Genomic DNA, 21,973 nt, shown 5'->3' on the forward strand with positions numbered 1-21,973 from the left:
TCTTTGGTGTTATATATGTGTCTTGTATTTGTATGGGCATGTCTTTCTTTAATTTTGGGAAATTTTCTTCTAAGATTCTGTTGAAGATCTGGTCCATGCCATTATCTTGGGATTCTTCTCCTTCCTGTATGCTTATGATTCATAAGTTTGGTCTTTTTATGCTGTCACACAATTCCTGCATGTTCCATTCTTGTGATTTCTTAAATTTTTCATAATCTTTGCTTGAGTGGTCTAGTTCGTCCACTTTGTCTTCCAGTCTTGATATTCTGTTTTCCATTTCATTCTTCCTATTGGTGAGGCTTTCTCCTGTCATTTCTAATTGGCTTACTGAGTGTTTCACTTTCTTCTTCATTTCAGCCTGAGTAGTCTTCAATATTTTTCTAACTCTTTTCTGAATTCATTCATAACTTTATCCCTATATTCCTTCAGTTCTTTCTTTGTTTGTGTGTTCTTTAAATTCACTGAATTCTTTTATCATGTTTAAAATTGTTCTTTTGAGTTCCATGTCCTGCATTATCTCTATGGGTTCTCATTGTTCTCCTCTAGAGGAATATTGTTATTTGGTGGAGATATGTTATTTTGGTTTTTTATGTTATTATTTTTTCTCTGTGATTTTGACATATGATCTCTTTTGTAGTTTCTGTTTCTTCTGTGATACTCAGGCCTTCAAGTTTAGGTCTGCTTCGTTTTGTGAATTTTATGTGTCTTTGTGGTTTACTTTTTGGGCCTGAAAAGCTGGTTCCTCTAAGCTTCCGGTTCTCTTTTGATTTTATATTGGAGTGGCCAGATTGCTATTGTCTTCAGGAGTTCACACAGAGTCCCAAGTCAGATGAGGATCAGATGCTCTCTGGCTTTCTCCTAAGGTCTCCTCCAGGAAAGATTTTTGCTTCAGAAATTTGGGGGTTTGACTGGCCTGGAAGCCCAGCCAGGAATGATGCTGGTCTAGGCCAGCTGGTGGTGGTGCCACCCAGAGATACAGAGGAAGATGGGGGCCTGAAGCGACCCCAAGGGCTCCTGGGGACTGCAGGGAGGAACTCACTTGGTCTGGATGCAAAGGATCAGGAAAAGGAAAGGTCAGCCCTGACGTCCAGGAAAGCGGCTGGAGGGTCGTGCAGGCCCAGAGTAGTAGAGGGAGGTGAGGGTGGGGCCAGGCCCAGAGTGAGCCTGTGGACCAGAGAAGGAACTGGGTTGGTAGCATGCAAAGGATCAGGAAGCAGTGGTGGTTCCCCTGGTGTCTGGGGCACCAAGACAAGGAATGGGACAGGACCCAGGCTAGGAGGAGAGACTGGCAGGGGAGATGGGAGGGTGAATGAGGCTGGGGGAGTCAAGGCACCCAAGGAGGGATCGACTTACCCTGGAGAAAGAGGCCTGCGGGTTGGAGAGAGGCCTGTGGGTAGGGTTGCAGGCCCAGGGAAGCAGAGGTAGGCCTTCCCTTATGTATTCAAAAACATACAACTGAAACTAAACTTATAGGTAACAAGTTTGATGTCGTTAAGATCAATCTCAGGCTCTAAACCCACTGAGACCCCTTCTCTTTCCTCACTTCTCTGAGCCTTGGGTTCCACATCTGTAAAACTGTAATAATTACAGTATCTCCCTTGCAGATTTACTACCTGATTAAATGAACTAGCGTGTGTGAGGTACTTGGTATCGGCTATGTGGATATATATAGTATAGTAGATGGATCTAGTGCTAACAATCATTGTTCATGTCAATTGCTGCTCACTTCTGTTACCTTTCACGACAGTAGGTTGAGAAGAAAAGTTTAAGTAAGTAAAGCATGCTTCTGAGAAGGCTAGCACATGGAGTCACTATGAAAAGTAAAGTTTGATGTTGGTCAAATGGAACAAATTTTCAATGACCAGTTGAATAATTTCTGGTGCTTTGATGTATAATGTGACTAAGTTAATAATGGTATATTATATGCCAGTTTGTTAAGAGAACAGGTCTTTAAGTGCATGGACACATATTCACAAATCCTGATTATATGAAGTGATGTCTGGATTAACTTTTAGTAATCATTTCACAATGTATGTGAATATTAAATTTTCACATTGTATGCCTTGAATACATATAATTTCTATCTTTTAACTATTCTTTAATAAAACTGGAAAAAAATATTTGAGGGCTTTCAAAACCTATTTCCAGTTTGCTGGAGAAATACTTCCTTTTGGGGCTGGAGAGATGGCTCAGCAGTTAAGAGCACTAGGTGTTCTTGCAGAAGACCCAGGTTCAAATCCCAGCACCTACATGGCAGCTAACAACTGCCCATAACTCCAGCTCCAGGGTGTCCAACACCCTCTTCTGTCCCACACACACACTGCACAACACAGATGCACTTACATATAGATATAAGTCCCTTTCTCTTGCAGACATTTCCTCTGGGATCTGTACTGTGGGCCCTATTGCTTGTCATCTTCAAATTCAAGGCACTAAAGCATACTCCAGGTTCCTACAGTCCAACTCACAACTATTTTTAATCCGTTCAAAGAAATCTCAGGGAAAGACATATGTCTCCAGTTCCAGGGGCTCCAACACCCTCTTCTGTCCTACACATGCACTGCACAACACAGATGCAATTACATGCAGGTATAACACTCAAACACGTACAATAAAAATAAAATTAAAAAAAAAAAGAAATCCTTCCTTTCCCATTAACCACCTGTGGTTCCTGGGACAAAAAAACAGGTGCTGAGTCAGGGACCCTAACCTCAAATCCCTGCTCAAATCCCTCTGGCCTTGTTTTACTAGGACACAGTTTCCTTACCAGAAAAATTAGACTTCAAATTTTAAGTCATAAGAGCTCGGGAGTATAGAGATTTCCCACTGTTTCCTGTCTTTCTATTCTTTCTGGTTAGTTCCACGAACTTCTACTCTAGATAGACACATGCCAAAATCCACTTCATGCTCAGCTTCTTGTGGTTTTAAAGGAGGTGCCTGGCATCTTGAAGTTCTCAGGTGGAAAGGAATGCTGTCCTTTCGTGATGACCTACTTGGCCAGGCAGGGCCCTGCCTCTCAGCTGTTGCTAGGAAATTCTTGCTTAGTGAAGAGACAAAAGAAAGAATGCATGACTGAATGAGTTCCCTTGTTCATTTATTCAATAAAAATTTACCTAATATCTATTCTATATAATAGATTGTGGTTCATTAAGAACCTAATCCTCCTGCTAGGTAGAGGCAGAGGGTGCCAAGGAGACTTCCCTGAGAAGATGAAGCTTGACTGAGCCCTGAAGAGAAGAGAGTGAACTCAACAGAAGAGAAACCAAGAGAATTGGCCCAAAGCCCTGTAGTGGGAGAAAAAGGAAGGAATAAATGAGTGGCTGAATGAATGCATGACTGCATGAATGAATGAACAAAAAGAACAATGAATGGACAACCTAGCCTGTCACTGGCACTCTAGCTCTCACTGAGGTTCTTTATCAACTAGCCCATCCCAAGTGCCAAACTAATGTGGGTACATTTGCCCAGTCTGGAGCCTATACAGACAATGGGAGTCCTTTGGTGGCCTTCTTAAGTTGTTGTTTTGTTTTGTTTTGTTTGTTCTTTTTTATCGTTTTGAGACGGGGTCTCACTCTAGATATCAGACTGGCTTTGAACTCAGTGGGGATTGAACAGGCATGCACCACCATGCCAAGCTGATACTGTGGCATTTCTATAAGCATGTTCTTCGTTCCTGAGGCTTAGGTGAGAAATCTCAGACTTTTACAACTTCAAGGAGCCATTCCTTTGACTTTTCACAAATTTGTCCCCAAGTTTCAACTGATAGCCTTGACAGTGGACTACTACAATCTTAGGATTTTGTTATTTGTTCTTTGTGTGTGTGTGTGTGTGTGTGTGTGTGTGTGTGTGTGTGTGTGTGTGTGTGTGTGTGTGTGTGGGGGAATAAAATTTAGTAAAAACCATAGAAAATTTAGCTTCAGTTTCCTTTCATAAGGTAAAACTCCTCAAGGGAGATAACTTTACCAAGCAGAAAGAAAAATTTTTTTGCCATTCCTGAGAAGGGGAGAGGGAGGGAAAAAAACCCTGTGGATGTCAGTACTGACTAAAGTCATCTATTTTTGAAAGGCCCTGGGGGGTTTCAGGGTTTTCCACATAGATTTAAAAGTGACATTATTCTGAAAAAGGGGTCGCACCTCCAGAACACTCACCTGCCCTCAATTCCAGGCACCAACGAGCAAGCTTCCAAGTGGACTTCAGATTCTGCAGGCTCCCAGCATTGTTTGAAGACATGAATCAAGGTGCTCATGTCTGACAGCTTTCCCCAGGCCTCCATGGACCTGTGGCTGTGCTTTTCAGTACCTGCCCCTTCTGCTATGCTTATGACTATGACTCCATTTATACCTGATAGTAGAGCTGGCAGTTCGCGTGCCTGGATGCATTGCCATAACATGCCCTGAGTCCTTTGAAATCAATGTAACTCTAAAAAGGATTTTTGTTCTTAAAAAGAAAAAGGCATTTGTACTGTGCTGGCATTCACTGAAGAATAGAAAGATGGTCTACTGTAGTTTTAACATTCCACCCTATGCGTGAGATTTTCTTAAACGTGCGTGTTTGGTTTTATAAGTGTTTATAACAAAAAACTAAAAACAGCAAAGCAACTTAAACATTTGCAATAGTGGTTCACTGTATGAGTCTGCTTTTGTGAGTGTGGAAATGGTCTGTGATAAATAGTTCCAAGAAGAGTTCTAAAAAGGCACTCATCGCACATGCTGCAGGATCCTGCTACTTCACCTCCATCCTAGACTTCCTCAATCAGGATGCTGGGCTGCCTGAATCCCAGCTCAGTGTTCTCAGTTGCTTTGAAGCAAGCCTCAAGTTTTTGCATCCTACATCCCACCAATACTATTAAAAAAAGAACCTTGTTCTCGCTATGGTAGAAATTACAGGCTCTTCTGAGAAGGAAATTACATGTTAGTAGTCATTCTGTTGTTATTTTTACACTTTATTTTAAAGATAAAGTTTCTAAGGCCATTAAAAATTATAATAGTGGGCTAGGGAAAGAACTCAGTGGGTAAAGATAGTACTTGCTGTGCAAGTGTGAGGACCCTAATTCAAGTCCCCAGAACCCACATAAGACAGGCAAGGTAGTGTGTATCTGTAATCCCAATGCTCTTGCAGAGAAATAGGAGACTGAGAGAGGAGGCGCCCCAGAAGCTCATGTCCCAGCTAGCCGGGCTTGTGCAACAGCAAATAACGAAAGACCTTGTCTCAAGCAAGGTAGAAGGTGAGGGCCCACACCGGAGGTTGTCCTCTGACCTCTAAATGGACACCGTAGCAGGTATATACCTGCACTCACACACAGGAATGAGCATGTGCATGTGCTCGCGCATGCACAGACACACACACAATTGTAATAGGCTATTGGGAGTAAATTTATTCTTATGTCTAAAAGATAAATTGGTAAATGATGATGTCATAGCAGTTACATTTTGCAATACAATAATTGAACATTTTACAACCATCTGAGTCTAAATCACAACATATACAAATGAAACATTGAAAGTGAATTTTTTAAGTACCATTGCTACAGGTAAAAACTTGGTTGAATCTTTACAAAGTTACTAATAAAGCCCACAGTACTTCTGGGAATCATGGGCTGAAAGCACACTAGCTTCTGAGGAACTGTGATAGAAACTCCACATTCTACCTCCACTGCTTCTGGGTCACAAGGGGTCATGCTTGAAAACTGTTCTTTTCACAGATGTTCTCTAATACATTCAAGGCCTGGACAAGCTCACTTGCCATCCCTCTTGCTCTGCTTATAAAGATTGTGAGAGAGGAGAGACCCAAGGACTTGACCTCAACTTTAACCCAAGCACTATCCTTCCCTCCCCTACAACTCCACCCTCACATCAAACCATCTTCCTAGGTTCCAGTTGAGAACGAGAAGCAAATTCTTCATGCATGTAAAGCATCTATGGGTCATAAAAAATAAATAAATAAATAAATAAATAAATAAATAATACCTAGAACCTGCTTGAAAATATGGGTCATTCTGAGCTAACAGGATACTAGTCTGAATTCATAAAATCCTTTTATTTTAACGTGATTTATAGGATAGTTCCTAAAAAGTAGCTTATATTTCTTTCAAAATCATGGTATAACTCTGGATAGCCTAGGAAAGAATTACTTTATGGTTATTTCTTGCTTAGTGACTGGGAAGAGAGGACTTTCTACTAATCATTCATCAGTTCTACAATGTCCCCAAAGAGCTTGGAAACCATTTGTTCTTCTACCTTTTGTGTTTCTTTTAAAACATTTCTGTAAAATTCTATCTCTACTCAAACATCATAGCGACAGCCCTTGGCCTGCGGAAACCATCAGGTTTGCCATTGGCCATTCTTTTTTTCATCTTAAATGTGGTGCTGGAGAGAGAACGAAGGGAGCCCTTTCCAGGCAAGTGCTCTACCCCTGAATTCTATCCTCAACCCTGTTCTGCCTTAACTCTGTCTTTCTTAATTGGGTGATGACCCATGGTTACAGTAGAAGTACTACAAAAGGATAGTTGTGCTTCTCAGGAAACCAGGATCCATCGGGTGCAAGAGCAAACGCAAAGTAAGTCATGGGCACTGATGCAGCTTTCCTGTGGAAGTTGACATGTTGACCACCTTCCAGAAGACAGCTTAACCCAACAGCTTGAATTTTCTGTCACTTTTTATTAAATGACAGAAACAAAATCCCAATATGCTGTGTGCAATTGAACAAGATGCTGGGGACTGAGGTTCTATTTAAACATTTACATAAATTCAGGGAGAAGACAAGTCTTGGTCAGAGTAGGCATGAATAAATATGAAAAGGGACTTCTAGTCTCACTTAAAGAGCTAAAGATTTATGTTTGTTTTCCCCCAAATCACTGACATTGACATGACAAAAACATTTTCTGAGGAAAAAGTTATCCCAAGCAGCCAAGGGAGAAAGACCCCAGCCATGGGCAGAGTGAAATGCCAGCAGAAAACTAGGCCAGGTGCCACACATGCATGCTTGCACATGGTGCTGCCCATGTCGCCAATCTCCTTTAGGTTCAGAATACTTGGAAGGGAGGCTGATGCTCTTCAGGCAACTCCCATCTGGAGAAGCTCAGTATCCCAAGAGAAACTCATCTCCTACCCCAGCATACACTGACATTTAAAATTCTTCCACAAGAAGGATGAGAGAGGGCTGGATCATCCTTCAAAGGAGCCACTAGTCACTAAGCCCCACCCACACCAAACTGCCAGTCATCATTTCAGTGCCTCTCCCTTAAAAATAAGTCACTAAGGTGGTTGAGAAAAGCCATATCTTTGAAAGAAAGAAACCATAACAAAATAATGAAAGATATTCAGAAGGAATAAACAAATAAGGAGTAGGAAAATGTTTTAAGCTCACATTAATTTTCTCAGAGAGATCAAAAAAAAATATGTCTATGCGGAACACCTCTGCAAATGGCTCCTGATATAAATGGCTCAACTTAGTATTTTTTTTCACTTTAAGATGGTATAAGAGCAATATACAGTTAATAAAAAAATCATACTTCAGATTTTGAATTTGGATGTTTTCCTGGTCTGTCTTTTTGCAGCATGGTATTCTTTCATGATGCTGGACAGTGGCAGTGAGTCATGCGTCTCCGTCAGCCACTTGAAAACAGGACAAGCATCCATGACTCTACAGCTTGCTGGGTTTGGTGTGCTGGTTAGTTTTGATTGTCAGCCTGACACCACCTAGAATCACCTGGGAAAAGATCCTTAGTTGAAGAACTGTCTAGAACAGGTTGGCCTGTGGGCATGTCTGTGGGAGATTGTCTTGTTTGCACTAAGTGGTATCAGTAGGAAGACCCAGCCCACTGTGGGTGACACCATTCCCTAGTAGGAGGCCCTGCACTGCATTAGAATGAAGAAAGCTGACTGAGCATGAGAAAGAAGGAAAGCAGCAAGCCTGCATCTCGCTGCTCGTGACTGTGGATGTGCTGTGTCTAGCTGCTTCAAGCTTCTGAGGCTATGAATTCCCACCATGATGGGCAGGAACCCAGGTAAACTCCTTTCTCCCCCAAGTTGCTTTCTGTTGGTTATTTTGTCACAGCAGCAGAAATGAAACTAGTTTGCCTATACTAAGTGCATCACTGACAAAATTGCAAAGTTATGGGGGATTTATAGGGGACTGTAACATCACTGTAATTTGAGAAGCATTATATATTTTGAAAAGAGAACTATTGGGAATTCAAAGTGTGATGGCTCCATAAGCATTCACGAAGCTGAGGCAGGAGGATCTCTGGTTTGAAACCGTAACATATCTTAGAAAAAAAAAAAAAAAACCTCAATAGAAAGGCTAAGAAATAAAGCTCTGAGTAAATTTCTCAAGAAGTTCATATTAAAAAAATCATAAATTGAAAGGAGGAGGAGGAGGAGGAGGAGGAAGAAGAAGAAGAAGAGAGAGAGAGAATGAATCCTAGTATGTAACACAACCTGAAGGTGGTTAGGGCTCATTACAAAAATGAAAAACCAGCAAATGTAGAGTGCAGAGTCTTCAAATAACCAAAAAACTTAGCAGCCTCAGGCCCTTTGATTAAGGTGAAATAAACTAGGAAAAGGTGACTTGAGGAGTTGCTGGAGCTTGCTGTGCCATCCCTGTTCCACCATATTGAGCTGTTCTCTCCCCAAGATAAAGAGGCTCATTCTCTGAAGGAATTCTTTGTGGACTGGAAGTCAACCAACACAGTGATTAATTTGAGAAAAGTGTCACAAGGTAGGGAATTTGATGCCTTTAAAGTGCCAAGACCCCAGCTCCTAATTCCCCAGTCTACTTCCCCACTTAGCTTCCAAAACACTGACAGCAGACTTGTAACTTTGGCAAGAATTAAGAAATGTGTCTTTCTGGGGAATCAGATTAAAGACAAAAGACCAAAAGAGATTGAATCAGAGGTTTCCTAAAATAAAAAATTCCCATGGTTCACTTCATGTTTCAACTCAAAGTCAACAAGCACTGACTAAGAATGTATCTCGGTGGTAGAGTGCTTGCCTGGCATGTACAAGGCCCTGGGTTTGATCCCTAGCACTGAAAAACAAAACAAACACACAAACAAGCAGACAAAAAAGCCTTGCCTACCAGCCAGGGCTCCCTGGCACACACTTAGTCTTCCAATTCTGAACAGACATCCAAGAGTTGGTAGCAATCTGAAGAAGGAAAGCCTAGAGTAAGAACTATAGAACAAAACAAATGATAAGTACAACTTGGATGAAAAAGCACACAGTAACTAGAACAAGAGAGAGAAAGAGAGAGAGAGAAAGGGGGGGGGCTCTTGAAACAAGAACAGAAAGCTCTAAGAAAGAATTCAAGGATTCAAGATTAATAAAGACTTGTAATAATGAAAAAACACAAATAGGATCAAAAATTAAAGTCAGACATCACAGAAGGAGAAAAATAAGAAAGCTAGGGAAGCAAAAAGAAACCAAAGAACAACAGAAGACATGATGATGGAATTCCAAAACAAAAGGGACAAGAGAGCAAACCGAGAGAGAGAGAGAGAGAGAGAGAGAGAGAGAGAGAGAGAGAGAGAGAGAAAAGCAACTTGGGAGGAAGACTAGGAATCCCAAGTCCGATTCAAAGAGAAGTCTTGGGCTGTCAGTTCTGGAACAACCTGAAGAGCGCTCACCCTGAGAAGTGGGAATGGAGACTACTGAAGAGGAAAAAGGGAATAATCGACCACCTAATGTCGGCCAGTCAACCTGCACTCTCTTAGAAGGCAGACCAAGAAAATTAAGCAAATGGAAAAGAAAAGCAATGATGTCAGGAAAAACAAAAAAACAAGAAGAAACCATCACAGTCCAAAATATTCAACTTGGAATTATATTTGCACAAACAAGGTACATAGCACAGTTTATTTAATAATAAAAAGAATCTTAGCAGATAGGGCATGGGAATATAGAGGAAGATGGGGTATGAAAGAGGGATGTACGTTGAGCATAATGTGACTATGTCTAAAAGTCACGATTCCAAACAGTAGAATCCAGGCATATTATTTAGAAGTATATTTCAGAAGAAATGACTGACTAAAAAGGACAAATGGAAGAATGTGATAAGTGATACAGGAAACCACTGTGTTTTATTATAAACTTATAATACTATGTAACTTTTAAAATAACACACAGAGCTTTGATAAAATAAATGATTTATTTAAAAATATGATTTTCAAAATGAAAAAATAAAACAAGCATGAGGAATTCCAGTTCCTTATGAACTCAATGAGTCAGCACAGTGGTAAAGTGTTCTCTCCTCCAGCTATGGGCATTTTCTGGTCTTCTTCTGAGTATCTAGCACACAATAAATGTTTGGCTAATTATCAATTACTTTACAAAAAACATTAATATGTTTCTGGGCTGGGGAGATGGCTCAGTAGGTAAAGCACTTGTCATGCAAGTGTGAAGACTGGACTTCAAATCCCTGGAACCCCCATAAATCGGATGGATTAACACACATCTGTAATCCAGCTAGCCTGAAGTGAAGAGACCCTGTCTCAAATGTGGTGGATGGTGGGGACCGACCTGAGGTTGTCTTCACATTTCCACAGGGTGCATCCTCATCTTTAAAATCAGTTATGCATGAACACAGTTGAAGGAGTTTAAGAGTGCCAAGAGAGACCGTAAGAACAGAAATCCCTCTCTGAGGGATAGCTTTTTGAATTGATTAAATTTAGAAAGTTTTTTTTTCTATATTTCTAAATATAAAAGGCTTTTCAAACTAAGGCATTCTCCATTAACTAACTACTCACAATGTTAGATAAAGGTTTTGTCCTTTCATTTCCCACCCACAATATTTACATACACTCTCGATATCCCTTCGTTATCCCAGAATAGGCTATAGATTTTTGCATGTGTCAGTAACTAGTGCTCACAGCATTATAACTATATAAACTCTACTCAGAGCTGAGTCATGAGATCAACCATGATTATTTTTTCCTTTCCTACACAACCGCATGTTTTTCCCTTTGCTTAGTTTTCTATGTACTTATCAGTAATCCAAACCCTCAATCTCCTGCCAAATAGCTACATTTCCTCCCAAGACATTCAGACATAATCAGATGTTCTGGCAAGTTTACCCCTTTGAAGGCACCTTTCTCGAGGCCTCTGGCTTAACCTGAAGTGTACTGCTTACCCTAAGCTGGCACTGTTTCCATCTCGGAACTTCCCTCTGCATCACCTAGAGATCCCTGCACTTTTCTCCTACACATTTGCCATCTTCTTTCTCTTCTCTGCTTTTCCCTGCTGAGTCGTCTCATCCCACAGTAGCTTCTTCAGAACAGTTGTGTGGTGGCAAACTTGTCAATCTTTTGATGCTGCACGTCTGCCACCTCCACTGGGTTCAGATTTGTACTGTAGCTCCCAGGGTTTCTGGGGCAAAGTCTAGGGATAGATGGCTCCTTGTATGTGAGTTTCTTTGTCCTTAAGGATGAAGTAGGTATGATTAAGGGACAAATTTATTCTGCCACAGGTGATATTACTTGTCAATGTTTCTTCTTAACCATTCCTTTGGCACTCTCGGTCTTCCATCTTGAATCATAGTCCATTAGAGACAAAAAGTATGCCCGTCCCCATGTGGCAAAGGAGGAATATCCTGATTGACTTAGGCATATCAGAATTCAGCTCACGATCGACAGAATCCAGACTACTACATGCCAGTCATGTTTCCCTCTGTCACTGTCACAACAAAGAATGTCCCCACGTATTTTCCAATATTTTTAGGAGGGAACTACCTGAGATTGAAAACTTGGAAACTCCTGTTCTCCTTTCCCCTTTCCCCTCTTTCTCTGCCCCCTTTCCCTCCCAACTCTCTCTGTCTTCTCTCTCTCTCTCTCTCTCTCTCTCTCTCTCTCTCTCGTGTGTGTTTCTCTCTTTCTTTCAGTTGACACACTGTGGAGAAAAAAATTGGGGGATACAATTTTTTAATATCCATGGGACTGGAGAGATGGCTCAGTGGTTGAGAGCACTGACTGTTCTTGCAGAAGACATGAGTTCAAATCCCAACACCCACATAGAGACTAACAACCATCCTTAACTCCAGTTCCAGGAGATCTGACACCCTCTTCTGTTCTCTACAGGTGCTGCATAATATGGTGCATTTACATATATCCAGACAATATACTCATATGGATAAAATAATAAAATATTTTAAAAGACAAATTATAATATCCATTAGAGTCTGTGCTTGATAGCTTTAGTGTCAACTTGACACACCTGGGTTGAGGGAGCCTCAATTGGGGAGTTGCCTCCATTGAACTGACCTGTGGCCATGTCTGTGTGGCATCTTCTTGATTGTTGTGTGATGTGGGAGGGCCCAGCCCACTGTGAGTGGTGCCATCCCTGGGCAGGTGGGTCTGTGTTGCATAAGAAAGCAGGCTGAGCAGGGGCCAGGGGAGCAAGCCAGTAAGCAGCATTCCTCCATGGCCTGTGCTCCAGCTCCTGCCTCCAGGTTCCTGCCCTGAGTTCCTACCTTGGGCTCCCTGATAAACTGTGACCCGGGAGATGTAAGCTGAATAAACCCTTTCCTCCCCAAGTTGGTAGTGGTCAGAGTGTTTTGTCACAGCAATGGAGAAACAAACTAGGACAAGTCCCTATTTTAGAAGTGAGACACATGAGGCTCAAAAAGTCTGTGTAACTCATCTGAAGTTTCTGTGTTCAAGGGCAAATACTTAACCTCTGTAATCCTCAATTATTTGGGGTATGAGAATCTAATAATACCATTGGGAAGTCTGCAAACTTGGTGCTTTATGTAAGCTAAGCACACATGTTTGAACATACATGTGCACTTACACAGTAAGCTGCCTCCCAGTCTAGAAGAGAACCATGAAAACATTAGAAATGACATCATATGGCCTTTTCCAAATCTCTCAAATAATGTTATCTACATTCCTTCTCAACTGAAATGCTGTGTGTGTGTGTGTGTGTGTGTGTGTGTGTGAATAGGGTTTTCCTGAGTTTCTGTCTTAAGTGGCTTTGAGGAAAGACAGAAGTCAGCTAATTTGAAATTATACAGATTAGCCCTTAAATCTGACAGATGAATTAGATGTGATTCCCCAAGGGTGGACTATCTGAGCACACTTGAAAGGACCCAAGCCAAGTGAGCTCTGGCTCTGCTGATGAGCCCTGAATTATCTCACCCCTGATCTCACTCTTCTCCCTCCCCTCCCTTGCTGCCAAGGTTTGCAGGGCACTCCTCTGTAAGTGCCTTCCTAGCAGTGATCTACTCATGCAGCACAGGAGCCTCTTCCAAACTCACACCCAATTTCAGAAAAGCCTTTCTCCACCCTCCAGACAAGCTCACTCACTACTACGCGAGGGACACATCTCCAAGACCCACAAGGCCTCACTGACTAATCAGAAAGAAGGTAGTTTCCTGGAGCCTTCTTGTCACACCCACCCAAAGCAAATATTTTCTAGAGCACTGCTGTTTGTTGTTTGGTCTTCTTCCTTTCCAGCTTTTATCAAGTTTTCCATAGCTAATTCTAAAGAGAGTAGAAAGAGTGTATGACTAATTCATAAAATACCCCACCAGACCTACACTCTTCATTCAGATGTTCGTTCACTGATTCATTCATTCATCAGTTCAACATATAGATCCCAAATATCTCTGCACAAAGCTAGCTAAGAGTCTCCGTCCCCTAGGAGCTCACTAAAGAGGAAAAGCAGGAGTGTGGGTGCAACTGATGGCTGGTCATGGAGCTGCTTTCCTAATCAATCCAAATTGTTTGCAAATTTCTTTCCTTGTGTCTGCGGGACTGAAGAGCCTGTGGGTGGCAGGTAAGGAGTTCAACCACTCCACCAAGGAGAGACACTCAGGTTGTACACTCTTCCAGGCAGGCCCATTTCAGGCAGAAAGAACAAAGGCAAAGCACAAAAGCCCATGCCGAGGCTATCTGATGATGTGCCTGCACCACCAAAGAGAGTTCCGTCCTGCTCCAAAAAAGAGGAGCAAGGGTTTTTGTTTTTGAGACAGGGTCTCACTATGTAGCACTGGCTGGCCTGGAACTCACTACGTAGACCAAGCTGGCCTTGAACTCACAGAGATCTGCCTGCCTCTGCCTCCCAAGTATTGGAATTAAAGGCATATGCCACCACACCTGGCTAAGTAATTTCTTTATAATTGACAAAAAATTATGTATATTTGTCATGTGCAACATAGTGTTTCAAAATACATATGCGTTATAGAATGATTAAATTGAGCTAATCACATATGCATTACCTTACAAACATTTTTATGGTGAAAATACTTAGCGTCTATTCAGTAATTTTCAAGAACACAGCATGTTACTATTGACTACCGTCACCAGGCTATACAATAGAGCTCTTGAACTTACTCCTTCTGAATGAAATTCTGTATCCTTGGACCAACACTGTCCTCACCAGAAAATGGCAGGATCAGATCCTGTGTCAGGAAGATCACCCTCCCTACTCCACCACTGGTAGTAGGAGCCGGGTAAGGAGAGGGAAGGATTTGGAGCAAGAGCAAACATGCTATCCTGGAGCCTGCTAGAGCAGTGACTATGCAGGAAACAGATCAAGGAAAACTTGATGAGGCAGAAGACACTGGTAAGGTGAGGGGAGACTTCACCTCATCAATACCTAGTCACAGCATGGTGAGGAGATGTGAAGGAGTATCTGAGTGGCGTGTGGGATCTCTTGGAGATGTTGCATGGAATGCAAGTGGAAGGGTACACTGGAGCTAAGAGCTCAACCCAAGTGTGAGTTTAAGTGAAAATATACAGAAGTTACACTCATAGAGACCAGAGAGCAGACACCATAGCAGACAGCGCTGAGGAATTTCCCCAGAGAGCATGTGTGTGGGAAAGGAGATGGATTTCCGGGAACACATGAAGAAGTCGTCTGAAGACTACAAAAGAACTGAGAAAAGCCAATGCGGTCAGCTCTTGCTTGGATCCTAGCACTGTTTCTTCTCACACAACATAGAGGTGAATAAGTCAGACTAATAAAAATTTGTACCTTCTATTGAAAGGCCTAAAGGAGTGTGCACAGTCAAAATGACAGCAAACTGGAGACAGGGGGTGGGGTTTCTCAGTTGAATGTTTGCCTAGCAAGCACAAAGCTCTGGGTTTGATCCCTAGCACCATAAAACAAAAACAAAACAGCAAATCAGAGAACAACACTTTCCTTAAAGCTACTATTTGCATAGGTGTCGGCTTGAGCCCTGCTGCGTTAGTTTACAAGGGGAGAGTCAGAGAAAGACATAAAAGGATTATCTCCCTCCTTTGTTGCTGTGTACTGAGGGAGGGGAGAATCTGACATCAAGCTAAATGATATGATGCAAGATGCCAAGATTCTCCAGGACAGGTGACTGAGAAAAGGACAAAGTTCTCAATGACATATGGGAAGAGCAATCTTCTCCCTCTTTATTGTAGTGTATGTGTGTGTGTGTGTGTGTGTGTGTGTGTGTGTGCGCGTGCGTGTGTGTGTATGTGTGTGTATTGTGCAGTTAACAGAACACATTTAAAACCCCAGTTCTCACTATGTGATGACCTGTAACATATGAGGATATTATCATTTAAATTTTGATTTCTAAGAAACAGAGACTTTTCCATTTATAGGAAACTCCTCAATAGACAATTCAGGCCTCTGCTGATTAGAGGTCATGATAGTGGTTATATGTGCTTACTTGACTGGAAAGGAGCTGGGCAGAGTTCCACGGGCCAATGAGATTGTTTTGTATCTTGATCTGAGTGGTGGTTACATAGGGGAACATACACAAAACTTCTTCTATTTGTCATCTAAGACTTGGACGCTTTACTAGACATAAAATCCACATTAATAAAAATAAAGTAATCCAAAGCAAATTAAATAGACATTCCTTCACACATATCCTGTTATAGATACTTGATGAGATGCATATTACCCAGGAAGGAAAATGGAATCATTGGAGGACTAATCCACTTTCAAGCTAGGGATAAGGAAGCAAGTGGAAGACCCAGTGAGACAGAACTGCGGTAATGACAAAAGGAGCAATAGGGTGGGCCAGTCAGAGCTACGACCAGGATGGGCGTTCGAAGGGTGAAGCAGCTCTGCTGCACCACAGGGTCCAAGGTGAGGCCTTCCGTGTGACGTGAACAGGGGGAAAGCTCATTGAAGACTGAGGATGCTTCTAAGGGAATGGAATGTTAGAAGTATCCCTTACGTGATCATAAGGTTCCTAAAGAAGATGGCAAGAGGAAGATTTGAAGTGTCTGGGAAAGTGGCCAAGAGATGAGTGACAGCTTGAGATAACAGCAAACCACTAAAGTGACTTAGGACTGTTTTGTCATTATTGTTACTACATTTATTCATTTACTTATTTATTATATGTGTATGTGTGTGGGTGTGACTACCACAGCATGCCTGAGGTGGTGAGAGGGCTATTTTGTGGAGTATGTTCTCTCTATCCATCTTTGCATCGATCCCTGGGATCAAACTTAGGTCACCAGGCTTGTGGGGCAAGAGCTTTTATCTGCTGAGCCATCTCTCTAGCCCTTATGACTGCTTTTTTATGTTAATAAAGGCATAAAATGAAGTAAATGATGGATGGTAGCATATGTTGAGAAATGGATTTTGTAAGAAAAATGAACACTTAAAGGCAGTGTTACATTCTTGAAAGGAAGGTAAAGTTGGTGGTGGTGTGTGTGCTCCTTGCTTTAACAGTTCTGCACTATCCACACTAGGTGAGACTGCCCCCAACACCCTCCCCCTGCACTAGGAGGTTCTTAGGAACAATGTCTCATAATGCCTGAGGTACAATGAATGCTTAGTCAATGGAAGAAATAAAGGACGGAAGGAAGATAGCAAAGAAGAATCAGAATTCTAAAGATAACACCAGTTAAAAAATTTTAAAGTACAACTAAACCATGTCATAGAAGGATAAGTGGAGCCCAGATAGCTTTATGTTGTGAAACACAGCTATCATCCTGAAAGGAAGGTCATTGGGAAATGTTGTCTTAACATTTAAAAGCATTTGTACTTATTACATGTGCAGGCAGTTAACCAATAACTGAACTGACCAACTGTCAAATGATCAGAAGAAAATCACTTCCTAGCCTCTCCTCAAAAGATAAATACTATAATGAGTGCAACTGCCAAGAAACAGAGTTGAAAGGAGGAGTCAATTGGCAATTGTATTATACTCAATGTTGTGCTATTGTAGGTGGAGTGTCCCTAAGTCTTACTCTAACAAGTACAGTTTGATCCAAAAATCATCATCACCTCCACGTCCACCAAGATCACACCCAACCCTGTACAAAGAACATTCCTCAAAATTGCCTCAAAAGAGCCAGGTGGAAACCAAAATCTACACACGCCCACGCAGGGAGAAGAGTAAACAACCTGTAAGAATTCCTTCTAGGAATTCAGATCTCCTCTCCTAGATGACTCTCCTGTTCCAGGGGACACAGAATGGCAGGAGGGAGCGAGGCCCACAAAGGGCAAGCGACAGGAGTTTGGTGAGGAGAAGCTCCCCAGCCCCAGCACTTTGGGCTTACAGTTTCTTGGCTCTTTCCCTTCTTTAGCCCTTTGTCTTTTGCCACCATCTCCTTGTTGTTCACACCACAGTAATAAATCAAGGGATTAGTGGCTAATGAAACTGTCTGCTCATGGAACTGTGAAAAGAGGGCCCGTGTCATCACTAAGAAGTCATCTCTGAGGGTGAATTTTAGGCTCCAAGGCACCTTGGTCTAAGAGCTTTAAGGGAACCTGGAATTGCATGTTGTGAGTGCCTGTTGCTATAGTGTCTGACTCAGCTTGTCAGTAACCAGGGGTCTAAGTATTCTGGCCCCTACAGTTGGGAATTGGACCATGACCTGGTTTCACAGTATCTTTTTCTATCAGGTATCTCCTGCTTTCCAACTGAAATGAATCAAGACACACTGTATTTGGAAGCTTTTTGTTTTTGTTGTTGTTGTTGTTTATTTAACATTATATTATGGATTTTTTTTTTCTTTTGGTCTTTTTGAGACAGGGTCTCCCTGTAGCCCCAGCTGTCCTGGAACTCACTATGTAGACCAGGCTGGCCTTGAACTCACAGAGATCCCCCTGCCTCTGCCTCCCGAGTGCTGGGACCACAGGCGTGCGCTACCACGCCCAGCTATATTATGGATTTTTAAGATATTACTTGAAGTTACTGAAAACACAATTTCATGAAGTTCCACCCCACAAAGTGAAAAACTTTTACTGTCAGAAGCTTCTTGAGTTTGATTTCCAGAAACTGTAACAAAATCTGCTCTCACCCACAACCATGGAACCTGTAAGAATTGAGGCTGAGAAGATGGTTCAGTCCGCAGGTAAAGTACTTGCCTTAAAGCATGAGAAACTGAGTTTAGATTCCCAAAACCCACATAAAAAAGCCAGAGGTGGCAGCTATGAGGTGGGGGCTGGGGAGACAGGTGGATCTCTGGAATTAATTGTCCAGCCAGCCTAGCTAATCTATGAGCTCCAGGTTCAGAGAGAGGCCCCATCCTGTAATAATAATAATTAATAATGGAGGATGGAGAAATGGCTCAGAATTAAGAACACTGACAGCTCTTGCAGAGGACCCTGGTTCAGTTCTCAGAGCCTACACGGTAGCTAGCAACTGTCAACAACTCCAGTTCTAGGGGATCCAAATGTCCTCTTCAGACCCCCATGAAGCATTGCATGACAAGAGTGTGCTTACACACATGCAGGTAATATACTCATACACATAAAAATAAAATAAATAAATAAATAAAATGATGATTTTTTTTAAATTGTGAGAACTTACACTTAATGCTTAAAACTATGAGGGATGCATAGTATGGAGAAGCTCAACCTATCACATACATGAAGACGAATAATCTAAAAGGAAAATTAGAATCCAAAATAACACAAGGTAGATCAGGTAATTTTTTAAATTTATTATTTTATGTGTATGAGTGTATTGCCTGCATGTATGTGAGTGCACCCATGTCAGAAGAGGGCTTCAGATTCCCCTGGAACTGGAGTTAAGGACAGTTCGTAGCTGCCGTGTGGATGCTGGGAATCAAACCCAGGTCCTCTGCAAGAGCAGTCAGTGCTCTTAACCGCTGAGCCATCTCTCCAGCCCCAGATCAGGTAATATTTAAATCAAATCGTCAATCATTTTCACATGTACTCAAATTGTGTCTGCCTAGTGACACCAGAATAAATGAGTCCTAAATATAAATTCAAAACATTTTGTCCTGATTAAACTGAGTATGTGGTGCTTTAAATTCTTTGTAATATAATCTGATAATAAAAAAATACTAATTTTCTTTTAAAAGCTCCTGAGTTTGTAGACTTAAATCATGCAGAAAGAGAAGAGCAAATTCCATGTAAGGGCTTGGTTGAAGCAGCAATAAAATTGAAGAAACTCCAATTACATTTGAGTAAAATGAGGGTCCTAACAAAAAAATTTAAAACTTCGTTTCTATACATCATAAATATAACCAACAAAATCTTGTTCTATAAAACTATTTTCTTCTATCCATGTAGCCAACACCAGTTTCTTCATTACTTAATAGGCTTGGCAATTACTGTAAGACGCTAAACCATGTAAGAATAGTAAAAGTGAGTTCCAGGCTAGTCTGAGCTACATAGCAAAGCAAAACAAAAACAACCAACTAAATAAAAAGAAATAAATAGTGCCTTTAACACCTGGCAGGGAGTGCCTTGTTATGTTAGCCAAGGGCAAAATTTCCTTCTGCCAACTAGTGGCAAGACTCGGAGATATGGTTGACTGACATGATAGCCACAAGTGAGTTGTATCCTCCAGGGAGATTATAGCTCTCTGAGCTCCACCCGAGCCCCCATGAAGTGGAATTCCTCAGATCCACACATTCACATCTTCAGTCATTACTACATGTTTCTTTTGGATTTCATAGAAACATGAAACTTGTTAACTTTCATTATTCATATCACTTCATAAGACACTAGGAAAAAACAAATAATATTGGCTCAAATATCATTTGCTGTCATGTGGTGGCTTTGTGACTGGATTTGTGTTTTCTCATCTGAAAATAGGGATGAAAATAACTTCATAGGTTTGTTAGGAGACTGACATCATATAGTAAATGCAGATTAAGTCATGCTGAGCACAATATGACAAACAGCTCCACCTTTGAGCAAAATAACCACAAGGGATATGGGACAGTTTTGCATGGGAGGCAGCATGGCTGTCATGAGTTTGCTCAGCGAAAAATTTGTTCTTAATTATGCTACCAAGCTTGAATTAGTTACCTCTGATCAGCTGCCAATAGTCCCAGTACAAACTAAAGCGAGACAAGAATGCGCAGAACTGTGGCAAGTGCTTAACATACTAAATGCCTTAGTGAAAAAAGATCACAAAACAGTCCACAAATGATAGTAATACTAGAACAACTCACATCAGGCAACAGACATTAGGATGAATGAGACGCAGTTGTAAGGCAGTTATGAAGTATAAGGAAAGTGAAGACTTTCTTCGTTATACAAATTTAGTAACAGCAACTTATATATTATATATAATTTATATATATATACACAAGAAAAATTCTAAAAGTACACCAAAACACAATATATGGAAATTAATCTAAAAGGAAACACATAGGACCTATATATTTTTTAAAAATTATGCTTTTGTGGATTTTAGCACAATTTTTTAAAAGGCAAGGCTGGGCATGGTGGTGCACACTTTTAATCCCAGCACTCAGCAGGAGACAGAGACAGGCAGATTTCTGTGAGTTCAAAGCCAGCCTGGTCTACACAGCAAGTTCCAGGCCAGCTTGGGCTACAGGGAGACCCTATCTCAAAAAGACCCCCTTAAAAAAAAAAAAGGAGAGGAAAGGATGAGCAAAATAGAGCATCAGGAACTTAAAGGAGCAAACCACCAAACAGTATATCCAATCATAAAGCACTTGTAAACATGTTCACATTTGTGGTTAGAAAAGTGCCACATCAAACCCTGGGATGCTTTTCATACCCATCCACTGATAGAGCTAACAATGCTAAGTGCCCCATGTGGGCCACAGTGCTGGGAAGTGGACACTTTGACACACTACGGCAGTGGGGGGGGTCACAAATGGTAGCACCTTCACAAAGAGCAAGAGGACAAAGCCCACCAAAGGCTGTAAAAGGTGGGGGCTCCTTAGCTCTACAATTCCAGGCACAGGGCTGTGTTGTAGAAAAAGTACAAACTGAGGAAAACCTCTGTATGACCATGTTCATCATAACATTACAGGTGACAGAAAGTGTAAGTGTCATCTGCCATCTATAAAACTGAGCTGATATGATGCATGAGGCTAAAAATGACACTGTTGGATATATTTTTGCACAAATTAATATGAAAGGATGATGACAGCACGTTGCCAAATTTTAATATGTATAGGACAGGCAGCACAGGTCACTAGCTCTTTTGCAACATAAAAAGTGCCTAGAAAGGTCAGATCCATAGATAGACATGCTATAAATAGATACTAGCATAATAATAGTGGTGACATCAAAGTAGTAAAATTATGAACAGTGTTTCCCTTGTGCTTTTTGGTGTTTTCCAAATTTTCTCTGTTGGGCATGTTTTGTAGAAAGAGAGCCCAGCACTTATTCTAAAGAAAAGGAAAAGAGAAGCCAGAAGCATGTCTCTAGCCAAGAACAATGGACAGAATTCGATGTCAGACTGCCAGAAGATGGAGTGAAGCAAAGGCACATATAATGAGAAGTCATTTCTCAGTAACTAGGGAGTGGGCTCCTGGCAACTGCTCTGATAGGAGCTTAGCCTCTTGAGTCAGGTGGGTGGCAAAAACTCTAGAAAGAACTTTGAAAGCACCAGGGGAGAGAGAGAATGACAACAAAATTCTTCAAACACCAATTGCTACACCCTGACTAGCATAGCCCTGGGCTATATAAACATGGCAACTGCAGAAAAAGGATCTGAACAAGGCAGGAAGGAAGGCAGTTCTCATAACCAGCCTCAGATCAGTACTGATTCACTAATGCCCTGGGCAAGGAGGAACAGGAAGAGGGCA

The sequence above is a fragment of the Nannospalax galili genome, unplaced genomic scaffold (assembly GCF_000622305.1).
Source record: "Nannospalax galili isolate Female #2095 unplaced genomic scaffold, S.galili_v1.0 scaffold158, whole genome shotgun sequence".
NCBI classification, from domain to species: Eukaryota; Metazoa; Chordata; class Mammalia; order Rodentia; family Spalacidae; genus Nannospalax; species Nannospalax galili.